General features: G+C 46.2%; 1 protein-coding gene across 1 annotated transcript in view; it reads left to right on the forward strand.

Moving 5' to 3' along the window:
• Nucleotides 1-12,021, forward strand: part of EXOC4 (exocyst complex component 4) — a 291,482-nt gene that overhangs the window by 217,367 nt on the left and 62,094 nt on the right. The gene's annotated exons all lie outside the window — the stretch shown is intronic.

Below are 12,021 nucleotides of genomic sequence, written 5' to 3' on the forward strand. Positions count from 1 at the left end.
ACATTGGGGCTTGGAGCAGCCTGGGATAGTGGGAGATGTCCCTGCCCATGGCAGGGGTGGGGTGGGATGGGCTTTAAGGTCTCTTCCAACCCAAACCATTCTGGGATTCCATGAAGGGACCTCACCCTCACCCTGGCCTGTGCCGCTGCTTTTCAGCGCTGGTTTGACTACTCACTCAACCCTTAAAAGCACTAAAACTTCCTTGTAATTTACTTTATTTTTATTTTTTTCCCTCTAGCTGTCAGTTTTTCCTCAGAAATTGGGAGCAAACCACACGGATCTGCCCCCAGCCTCCATCCCAGGCCTTGATTGATTATTTTAATTACCCAAAGAGCCCTGCCAGGCTCCCTCAGCAGCACCATTGCTCTCATATCCTCATTTTGCCTCACAGGGCTGGTGTCAGACCCAGCCCCTGCTACCTCCCTGGCCAGAGGAGCGACCTTTCAGCCTGGCCACCCTCCTTGTTTAAAGCCCCAGCTGCACATTCCTCATTTGCAAACTCATTAAGGATCCCTGGCAGGAGAGCAGGGCCCTGCCATGCTGAGGCAGAGCAGCTTCTCCTCAGCCCAAGGGTGCTGCTGAAAATCCAGTGTGAAGTCACAGATCCAGCTGCCGCAGGAGTGACACTCCCCCAGTTTTCCATTTTTCCTCCAGCTCCTTTTTTTCCAGGATTTCAGCAATTTTAAACCAGTGCTTTGCCTTCACTGGGGTTGTTTCGGTGATGGAGGAGCTGCAGTTCCAGGAGGAGCATCCAGCACCTGGAAAGGCAAAGTCTGATAAACTTCATTTGAAGGAACCTGTGTTGCTCCATCACCAGCATTCCTCCAGGAATTTCTTTCATGGAATCCCAGAATGGTTTGAATTGGAAAGGACCTTCAAGCCCATCCAGCTCCACCCCGTGCCATGGGCAGGGCCACCTTCCACTATCCCAGGTTGCTCCAAGCCCTGGCCTTGGCCACTTCCAGGCCTGGGACATCAAAAACTTCCACAAACTTCTCTGGGAAACCTGGTTCTTCCATAACTTTCTTTTCCCTGGGAAAGTTGAATATTTGCTTTTTCAAAACACACCAATGGTTTCATTTGGGGCCTGGTTGGGCTGGGCTCTCTGCACCCATCAGCTGAAGGTTGTGTCCCCCTCTCACATCACACATACTTTTCCTTTCCCTCTGCTTGTTTTGCTCCATAAATTCCAAATCCAGCCTGGAACAGTCTCAGGTGAAGCATTTGATGGATGGCTCCAAGAGAAGAAACTTCCCTGTGTTCTTGCCAGGCTCCTCCAAAGTCCCATTACTTTTCTTCGCTCGCATTTTGAAGCCCATTTCATTGAGGAAGAATAACTCTCATTTCCAGCTTTTGAAATGTTTTCCTAATCACAAGTGCTGCATGAGAAGAGCCATCACATTTTGAATAATTGATGGCTACTTTATTGAGTTGTCAGCACTAATTCATCCTCCTTTTGAAGCGCTGCGCTGTTCAAAGCAGCAATCCTTTGACGACGTGCTCATTTTTCGAGGAAAAGTTCATTTTTATAATTACTTTCTTTTTTTTTTTTTTTTTTTTCTTTTTCCCTCCCCCACCGTGGAATGTAATTGTAGCTGTGTGGTGAGAGGGAGGGATGAGGCACCTTCCAGCTCATGCACCCTCTAAAATGCCTTTATTACTCCTTTGGCTGCTCATTTCTCTGCCTCCCTCCTCTCGAAGAGCTTTAATTATACCTGGCTTAAAAGCACGTTTTGAAATATGACACCCGGCTCTCTCGGAGAACAAAAGAGACATTAATCTATTGTTGAAAGGGAAGGTGTAAAGCTCTTTTTTTTGTGTGTGGCAGGGGCTGCCCCTTCCTGACAAGCAGCGTTCAGTGGGAGTAGTTGGGATTTTGGAGGCAGGGACTTGTCAACAGGAGAATTAAAAAATGAGCAACAGTGCAGGGATGCTGCCATTCCATTGAAATATTCCTCCTGGCACCGTGCATTTGCTCCCTGCTTCTGGAATCTCCTGCTGAAGTGGATAAACTTTGCAGCTGGAAGGTTCATAGCACTCGAATTTACATCTGAAAGAATCGAGGGAAGGCAGTAAATGAAAAGTTTCCCCTCTTGGTTCTAATTTATAAATAGACCCTTTCCATTTAAATAAAATAAAATAAAATAAAATAAAATAAAATAAAATAAAATAAAATAAAATAAAATTACAGTTTCCCTCGCACACACAAAGCTGTCAGAATTGTGATTTGGTTTTTTGCAAATGATCTGCTTTTGTGCTGGGATTTTTGCTTTGTGGGAGCTGCACTGTGGAGAAGGGAAAAACTTTTCCCTCTCACTGTTGGAGGGTACCAGGTCTGGTCATGCTGGGGCTGATCCAGGATTTCCTGGGGAATTCAAACCATTGGAATGGGCTGTTTAATTAAAATATTTGAGGACTTTGTGCCTGTAAAGAAAACTGCTCCAGGGTGTGAAAATCGAGGAAATGCTACAACTCTACAGGATAACTCTGGCCAGGGCTGTTTTAATTAATTAGGTGCTGATTACTGGCTGCTGGAAAAGGTGAAGGAGGAGAGGACTGACAGGCATTGGATGTGTGGAAATGGAACCTCAGTTTGGATCTCACCTGACCTCGAAGTCACTGGAGTAGCAGCAGATTTCTTTCAGTGGGAGGGAGATGAGATCCATCCCATTGGCCCTAAAATTGGTCTAAATAATGTCAGGCATCTGGAACAGGAAAGGACAGAAGGAGATCTGGTCACTCGGCTGCATCCCACTCCTCCCTGAGTGAACAACATCCCTCAGTAATCTCGGGAGTCACACACAGTTAAAAGAAAAACAAGCCTGGAAACGAAGCAAACAAAATATTCCAGCCTCCAAGGGAGCCCCAGGATGCTTTTAGCCCAAGGCACTGAGGATTCTCTGTTTAACTCTCTTTTTTCTCCTTTAAGGGTTGTGTCAGGAATGTTGTGAGGGACAGGTTGAACCCGCTTTGGGAGTTCCCTGTTTAATTCCCACTCTGTTGTTTTCTGTCACAAAATGAAAAATATTATTAATCCCTGTTCTCCCAATTAGCAAAGAGATTTTGGGGATGCTCCATGCCTGGAAGTGTCCAAGGCCAGCTTGGAGCAGCCTGGAGCAGTGGGAGGTGTCCCTGCCCATGGCAATGGGGTGGAACTGGGTGGTCTTGAAGTTCCCTTCCAACCCAAACCAGTCTGGGATTCCATGGCCCATTTTCCTGGAATATGAACTGCCAAAATGTGCAGGAGCTGAGGTTTTAGAGCTCCAGGTGCTGGTCTAGTCATGGACCTGAAAAGAAAAACTCTTGTGTGTGCTTTGGCTCTTCTTAGAGTCACCTGAAGAATATTTCCTGGCTGAAAAACAGGAATGGTGTTGGATTCCAGTGGGTGGTGCAGGAAAATGGAGCTGTGGGTTCACAGCTGCTCCTGCAGATTCTTTGGGACTGGGAGAAATGTTTGGAAAAAACCCATTCCTAGATTGGGGATGTCATTGAAGAGACCCTCTCAAAACAAAGCTGCTTCCAGGTGACTTCTGCTCCATTTAAAGCCAATTTTCCTATTCCCAGGTTCAAGGAGCATCCATCCCTTAATTTGGCACCTTGGACTCCTGTTGGGTTCAGAGCAATGTTCTGACACTCAGATGAATTCCTTCTGAAAAAGCAATATTAGAAGGAATTCATCTGTGTCAAAATACTGCGGTTTGGAGGGATTTGGATTTGATTCCTTGTTCTTCCTGAGGAATTTTGTGTTTGCTGGTTTGTCAAGCCAATCACACCCCTCAGGAGCTGCCAGAACATCATCCGGGTTTCATCTCCAGAGAAACTCTGGGAAGAGTGGCGAAGAGAATAATGATAATAATGATATAAATTATATTAATAATACTAATAATGACAGTAATAACAAATCCATGAATATCCATAGCAAATTCCCTCAGGCAGGCAGGATCTATCATCTGTTGAGTTGAAACCAACAAGTAACCAGAGGGTGTCAAGGCTTTACTTGGTCTTTAGGCTCTTCAAATTAATTTGGCAACACTTGTGGCTCGTTAATGAAGCCAAGAAAATCAGCTTTAATTGAAAGGAATTTCCTGTGTGGTTTAAAAGCATTTTGAGGTTTCTGTGTCATGACCCAGTGATAGGGGCTGAGTCAAGTCCAAATGTTGATTTGGCAGTGAGGAAAAGTTCAGCCCAGGAATCGAAATGTTCAGGCTTTTGGTTGCCTGCAAAGGTGTGAGATCCCAAATAAACCCCTTTTTGGAAATAATGGGAATAACTGAGCTCCTGAGCATGAAACAATCCAGCCTTGAAGAGATGAAGGGGTTGAACAGCACCTGCACTTTTGTTTTGCAGAATGTTGGTCTGACATGGGGTTACAACATTAAAAAAAAAAATCAAGGAACTGCCCTAATGGAGCTGAGAAGGCAAAATCCTGGAATAATTTGCTCCAAGTCCTTTAGACATGGATCAAGGAGGAAAAGTTTCGGGCAGGGCTCAGATTTGTGGCAAGCACAAAGTCTTCCAAAAATCATCTCAAATTCATATGTTTAATCTTATTTATTTATGTTAAGAATATAAATAAGAATATTCATTCCCTAAAACCTCCTGGTGACTGATTCTAACTTGCAGCCGTGACGTAGTTGAAGGATTCTTACGGGTTATTCCCTATTTGCCTTCTGTAGTTGGGTCATTCCCTGCAGGTTGGTGGCAGCACAAAGCTTCAGGAGAGGTTGGAATGAAGGTGGGAATGACCTGCCTGGCCAGAGGAGGAATTTCCATGCCTTAAAAAACCATGAAAGTCCTGAAATAATGATACTGGAAATCAATAAATGACACCACAGGCAGCGAGTGGTGGCCAGGAGGCACCAGAGCTTCAATTCCAGCCCTTTCCATTGATTTAATTTGAGGATTCACCTTTTTTAAGAGGTCCAGGTTTGAGACAACCCTTTTTTTTTCATCCTGGACTCCAGAGGAATGGAAAGGAATTTAGGGAACATCCAGTTGGAAAGTTCATGGCAGCACAGGAAGGGGCAGGTTGAGAGCTGAGGTTGTTGTTCACGGGGTTGCTTTCCTTTTCCAGCTGATTTGAGGTTGCAAATGTTGCTCTCAAAAAGGAGCTGTGTGGTTTTGGTTGATGTTCTGAACACATTGTTCTGCAATAATTAGATTTAAAGTCATTTATTGCAATTTATTTCACACCCCCTCATTATTTTTTTATTTAATTGCGTGATAACGCCCATTTTTAAACACCTTTATCATGGTAAAAGTAGCAGACAGGTGAGACTTTAAAGTATTTTCGCACTTTGGGGATCTTTTCCATCAATTTAACTGCCCATATCCCCTCTCTCCCAGCTTCCCCATCAGTTTACGATCTGGTGGAGCCTCCAGCATCCTTCCTGGTTTATTTTTGTGTATCTCAGGAAAGGAAAACGAAAATAGAAACAGCGAAGAAAACTGGAACGCTGTAATTGCTTTTTCAGTCAATTTTAGAGAGCTGCTGGAGGAACAAAATGTGAGAGCTTTTCAGACTCTGGTTTGTGCTCCCAGCTTATTGCGGGGAAATGCTCAAATCTCTTCTCTGCCGCCTTCCAGTGGAGGTGCAGCAAATTGTTCAATGGGTGGTGGGGTAAATATTCAAATATTTAGCTAAAGGTGGTGGAATTGGTCCATAAAATGGTGTTTTCCACTGACCCTCTGGGCCCTTTTTGCTGTCAGTAAAATCAGGGCCATTTTGCTCGGTAAATAAATTGGTTCAGGGTGGGGTCACAGCTCAGGGTGAAACCCTCCCCTCCTTTAGGCAGAGTTTACTCCACGGTTACTCACTGGATTGTCCTTGGCTCAGGAGGGCAAAGAGCAGGATTTGGCCCGTTCCCAGCATTCCCAAGCAGATCTGAGTGCTGGACTCGGGATCCAGCAGCCAGGAACGCTTTCTTTTTGTGGGAACTGAACCACTCAGCATCACCTTGAGCATTTGACCTCACTTCTGTTCCCTGAGGTCTCCCAGAAAACTCCCTCTGCCTCTGAATTCCTGAATTCCTGCTGGTGAGGGAATGACTCCTGGGTGAGTGGGACATGGGAGTGAGGATGGGATTTGTATGTCTGGGGGTGAAAAACCCTCGCTTTTCACACAGGGTGCTCTGTGCAGCTGCCGTGATTCTGCTGAGGGACAGGAGCTTGTGAAAGCAGTTTGGCCAAAAAGAAATTAATTCCTGAAGGGTATTTAATTGGCTCTTCACTTGGAGGGAGTTCAGGAAATTTCTTTGGGAAGTTGGTGTGTAGCCACATCCCTCAGCCTTTTTGTGCTGCTGAAGGGGAAGATGTGTAAATACAGATCCCACCACGTGTTGCAGCAACCGCTGAATATTTAAAATTCCTCTTTCCTCCCCAAAAATTCTCCTTTCCTCCCCAAAAATTCCCTTTTTTTTTGCCCAGTGATGGCCCCAAATTGTCTGTTTACTGCCCAATGGGATGATTATCCCATTTCTCCAACACTTCTGCTGTTGGATGCATGTTCCCCATCAGGCCTGGCCGTATTTTTCTCTGGGTAAGACGAGAAATGTTTTTTCTACATAGGAATGAAACACAAGCCTGGGGAACTGAGTAGTAGCCTGGTAGTAACTGAGTAGTATCCTGGTAGTAACTGAGCTACTCCAGTTTTCTCCTTCTGTGTGAAACTGAGTGAAATTTGCTGCCGTTAATTGCAACAGCATCAGAGATGAATTCCCCCCATTCCATCCGGGCAAGATGAGTTTCTCCTCAGCTCTCTTTGCATTCCAAAGCCTCTCCCATGAGCGATCTTGAGTGCCACCTGCCTTCCCAGGAAAGCCTGGAATTCACCCACGAATATGACAGCGAATATGACAACATTCCAGAGACAAACGATCTCCGCTCCGAGTTAATTCCTGTTTCCCAGCAGGGCTCCGCTGTGACCCCGCTGGGTTTGGAAGCGCTGCTGTTTGGTTAATAGATGAATGTTTTGTGTGGATGGCTCCATCCATGCCAAGTTTGGCTCCCTCGCCTTGCCACTGAATGCCTGCATGGATTTATCCACAGGGCAATCGCCGGAGCGTCGTTAGCACCGGGAAAACAACGGGCGATGAAACAAAGCGCTCCTTCCCTGCCATCCATAATGCCTGGGAGGCCTCTTGGAGATGCTCTGGCTGCTGGGAAGGGGAGGTGGCTCTGGCAGGAAATGATGCACAAGTTCCACATGGGAAGGGAAGATCCATGGCCTCATCCAGCCCGTTTTCTGAGCGGGATTGCTCGTGAACGGCGTGTACTAGTTTGAAAACAAACCAGTGGGAGGCACCAAGTCAGAATAACAATTTGATGGAAATTAAAGAAAAGGAAAAAAAAAGTAAAAGAAAACACTGTCAAACTGACAGAGTCAAGGTACAGCCTGACACCCTGTTAGGCAGGGTGGTGGTAGCAGTCTGGTAGAATGGTGGCTGCAGCCCTCTGAAGCGGTGATCCTGTAGTAAAAGAGTCTGCTCTTCCTCAGAAAGTCCAATGGTGGCTGTGTAGCTCCTGTCCTCTGGAAATCCAGTGGGAAGGGTTGTCTCTGGTGGTCAGAGTCCCAGATTATATCCACGATGGGATGCTTGGTTCCTCCCTCTGGGTGGAGCATCTCACAATGGGGTAATGAGTCATGAGGCCAAGTGTTGATGAGGCTCATTAACAGAAGATAGTCCGGAGGGAGTTATCTGGGAGTCATGCGGCAGGACAATGATGGGCCATTAACAGAAAGATAGTCTGGGGGGAGGAGGCAAGGAAACACTGCCCCACCTGGTTCCAGCAGCTCCTGAGGATGGTGATAGAATACACTGCAAGCCAGGACACGGCGCCAGCCGGGGATTGAACAATGGCAGCGCCGCCGTTATCAGACATCTCCCACAACGAGCTGACCCAGTGGGTTTTTTGCTTCCCAATTTGATGTTTTATTCTTTTTTCCTCCAAACGTGTTTTTTTTGGAAAAAGACAACTTCTTTTCCATGCTGCCCTTCTGCTGGATATTGGGGGCAGAGTTTTGCCGTCGTGTGGGGCTTTGGGACTACAGAAATCCTGAGTTAGGAGCAGGTGGTTGCTAAAATGCTGAGTAGTCCCTTTAGTTATTTTTACTCCTTGCCAGGAGTTAAAGGTGTGGAAATACTCAGTGCTTAGTGTGAGAAACTGTGAAGTGCAGCTGAATAATTTTTGCTTTGTTTTGGTTTGGTTTTTTGGATTAATGGACAGGCCTTTGGGAAAATTGGGATAAAAATAGTTGGGATCTGAGGGAAGCAAAGGTGTCCTTGGTGTGTGATTCAAGATTTATCTGTACTACAAGGGCCTGGAGAGACAGGAGGCAGGGAATGGCTTCCCAGTGCCAGAGGGCAGGGCTGGATGGGAGATTGGGAATTGGGAATTGCTGGCTGGGAGGGTGGGCAGGGGCTGGAATGGAATTCCCAGAGCAGCTGGGGCTGCCCCTGGATCCCTGGCAGTGCCCAAGACCAGGCTGGACATTGGGGCTGGGAGCAGCCTGGGATAGTGGGAGGTGTCCCTGCCCATGGCAGGGGTGGGATGGGATGGACTTTAAGGTTCCTTCCAACCCAAACCATTCTGGGATTGCCTTGGTGGTGTCTGTGTCCCATCTGTGAGATTCCCTGCCAGTCACAGAATCCCAGGATCCCTGAGGTTGGAAAAGCCCTCCAAGACCATCAAGTCCAACCTGTGACTGATCCCCACCTTGTCCCCAGCCCAGAGCTCAGAGTGTGCCGCATTCAGGCCTTCTTGGACACCTCCAGGGATGGAGACTCCACCACAGATCCAAGTGGTCCCATTCCCACGCTGTCTTAAACCGGTGGGGCCCAGCTTTCCCAGTGGAGAAGGTCATTCTGAAAGGGAAAGTGCCCTGCAGGCCTCTGGCATTTTCCAAATCCATCCCTACTTCAAGAAATTGGCATACATGACTACAGCTCTCATCCCCACACCATGGCTCCTCCTTGGAATCTTCTTCCTTCAGGAATGGCCCCACCCTTGGACCTGGTGGGGTTTGAGTCAAGAAGAGACAAAAGAAGGAGAAAACAGTGGGTTAAAAATGTTTCCATTTAGCTCCAAGCCCACGGATCTCATTGTCATTCCGGCTTCTCCTGGCAGGAATCAAAGGCTGGTGTTGCCGAGTTTGTCATTCCCAAGTCTCCGGGGCTTCGGGGTGGTCACTGTGGTTTGATGAATGCAATGTTAACACGAGCTGTCAGATCCTGGGAGCAGCCTCCACGCATGAGGAATTTCCAGATAATCCTTTGGAGACATCCAGGGACAGAGCTGTGATCTCCTCGGTCTTTGATGTGGAGAGCACAAGGCTGAATTTATTGAATAAATCACAAGGGATGCTGGCACGTGCAGCTTCCCTGAGTTTTCTCCTGCCTGTGCTTTTTGGGGGCAGCACTTCAGGCTGGATTTTCCCTTTTGGGATGTGCACAGACCCCCTGCGTCACCCTTCAATTGGTCCATTTGACCCCTGCTCGTGCCATGATGCAGAAATGCAAAATTTGCAATTTTGAGGTGTTTTTGTAAATGCAAAAAAAAGAAGTAAACCAAGAGAATAAGTGGAATGGCAGATTTTTTTTTTAATCCTCTGCTTCATTTTTCAGAACATGAGACGATTCTCTTCTCGTAGCTTTCAGCTTGGGAAACTCTGCATAATGCCAAGGCTTCCATTAAATTAAACTTTTTCAGGATTAAGGATATTTGGGTTCTGTTCTTGAGTGGAGACCTTGAGTCCATCACCTCCCATTTCCAAGTGGTTTTGCTTTTTGAGTCCTTCCTGGGAGGAGCCCTCAGCTCTGCCCAGGTTCTGTCTGGAGATGCTTGGGAGGCGCCTCCTTGCTGACTTGCATTGGGGTTTCTCCATCCCAGCACTGGATTTGTTTCAAATCCTTTGGAATCAAAGGAGGTGGAGATTGGGAATTCCAGTGTCTTGCTTGTCATGGAGTTCAGTGGTTCCAGCACTGGCCTGTGCAATAAAATATTGAAATTCAGGTCCTGCTGAATGAATGAGCTGAGAGGAAAATGTTCTCCTTCCTATCCTTTTCCTAACCAATTCCTTGCCTTTTTTTATAGACAATTCCACTGGATTTGTCTATAAATAGCATTCCAGCCCTGGAATGTTCTAATGGAAATGTGGGAAACTCTAAATTTTGCCCATTCTTTTGAGAGAAACCCAAATTAGAAACACCTGAAGAACCAAATTGCCACCCTCTGGCCACCTCTGGCCTCTTGGGTGGAAATTGGGGTGGAAATTCCCTTTGGAAATATTTTTTCCTTTAAATTTAAGACCAGCCTTAAACCTGCATAAAATCCAGCCACGGAAAATAATACAGTGAATTTAACTGTGAGTTTTGATATTCTTTGGGATGCCTCGGAGGGATGGATCCATAGGAAGGCCTCTGCTCTCTCCCCATGTTTGCCAAGGATTGCTTTGGTGAACAAAGACTTCTTCATCACATTAATTAGAGTTGGGTTAATGAGGAGTGAGACAGAAATGTGAGTTTTGATGCTGGAAGGTGAATTTTGGTGTTTAAGGGTGAGGTTTGAGTACCTTTTGGGATCCCCCTATACCAAAACCCCCTGGTGACATCAGCCTGGTCTCTCTCTGCATTCTCTCACCCCTACAAATGAGGCTTTTAGACACTGATGCCAAAATCTGACAAATTGGCTGCTAATTTCAGTGAAATGACATCTTTGTGAGCCCAGGAGCTCAGCCAGGCTTAGCTCAGGGTCCCTTTTAAGCCTTTACCTGTCATTCCTGGATTTCACCGTTTCTTTTCCAGTGATCTCTTGCATTTTCATTAATTTTGTTGAATTTAGATCATAATTACAGCTTTCTCACTGGACAGCACCAATCCAGGGACACAACAGCATTTTTTTTTGGGAACTCAGCCCTTCTAAACCTTTATCAATCCATTTTTTCCCAATTTCTTTTGGTTTTTCATCATTCAGCTGCTCTTGTCGTGGTCGCTGTCTCTTTCCAGGAGCACCCTTCCTCCACCTGAACGTTCCTATTCACTGTCTCCAGCAAGACATTTTTAATAGATAAGTATATTTTAAATACTGGGGCTTCGAGACTGGGAAAAAAACCCCCCAGATCTCAGAGCACATAAAAATAACACTGAGGGGTTTTATTCTCCAAACTGGGCCCGCTGTATGAAAACATTTATTAAAAATGAGCTCTCTGCTCCTGAGCATCATTAATTCCGTGCTCCACGTCCCATTTGTGTCGTGTTGCAGCTGCTAATGATGTTCTAGAGCAGGGATGACAAAGGAGAGGGAAAGCTGCCACTCACCACCGGTGAAATAAATTTGTCACCTTGCCACCAGCTCACCTGTAATTGGGGGAGTTGTGTAAAAACCTGAGTAAAAGCCACTTCTAGGAATATTCAAGGGCGGGGATGAAAATGTCAGGGATGTTTTTGCAGCTCCTGCAGCACAAACCAGGCTGGAATCAGTGGCTGTGAGTCCCTTTTCCTTGCACAAATGTATATTGATTAATAAAGGGAGAGCGTGGCGCTTTTAAGTGATAAACAGTTGTGCAGCAGTGCAGAGGGTGTATTAAAGGCTAAGAGCTAATGACTTTTCTGGTGGATGGAACACATTAAAAGCAGCGGGAAGCTGCAGCTATTTTATCACCCCACTAATGTCCCTGACAACATTCACTTGGTGGGAGTGAATGGATGGGAATCCATTTGGAGGAGTAAATTAAAATACCTTAAAAAATGCCTTTAATAATAGCTCCAGAACTCAGCGGGACCGGAGAAGGGAGAGATACAAAAGACCAATTAAATTATCCCGCCGATCTCCCTGCCGAGGCACTGATATTCCTTATTCTGCTGTGGCTGCTGGAGCATTCCAGGAGGATCTCAGTGGCTCAAGTTGGGGCTGGAAGTTGGGACTGTCACAAACTTCCCTCTATGTCCAACCAGATTTTCCCTTCCCTGCTCATCTGCAGTGCACGTGAAATGGGAATAAAAGAAAGTCCTTGTCCAAGCGATC

This window comes from Coloeus monedula (genome assembly GCF_965178545.1).
Source record: "Coloeus monedula genome assembly, chromosome: 4".
NCBI classification, from domain to species: Eukaryota; Metazoa; Chordata; class Aves; order Passeriformes; family Corvidae; genus Coloeus; species Coloeus monedula.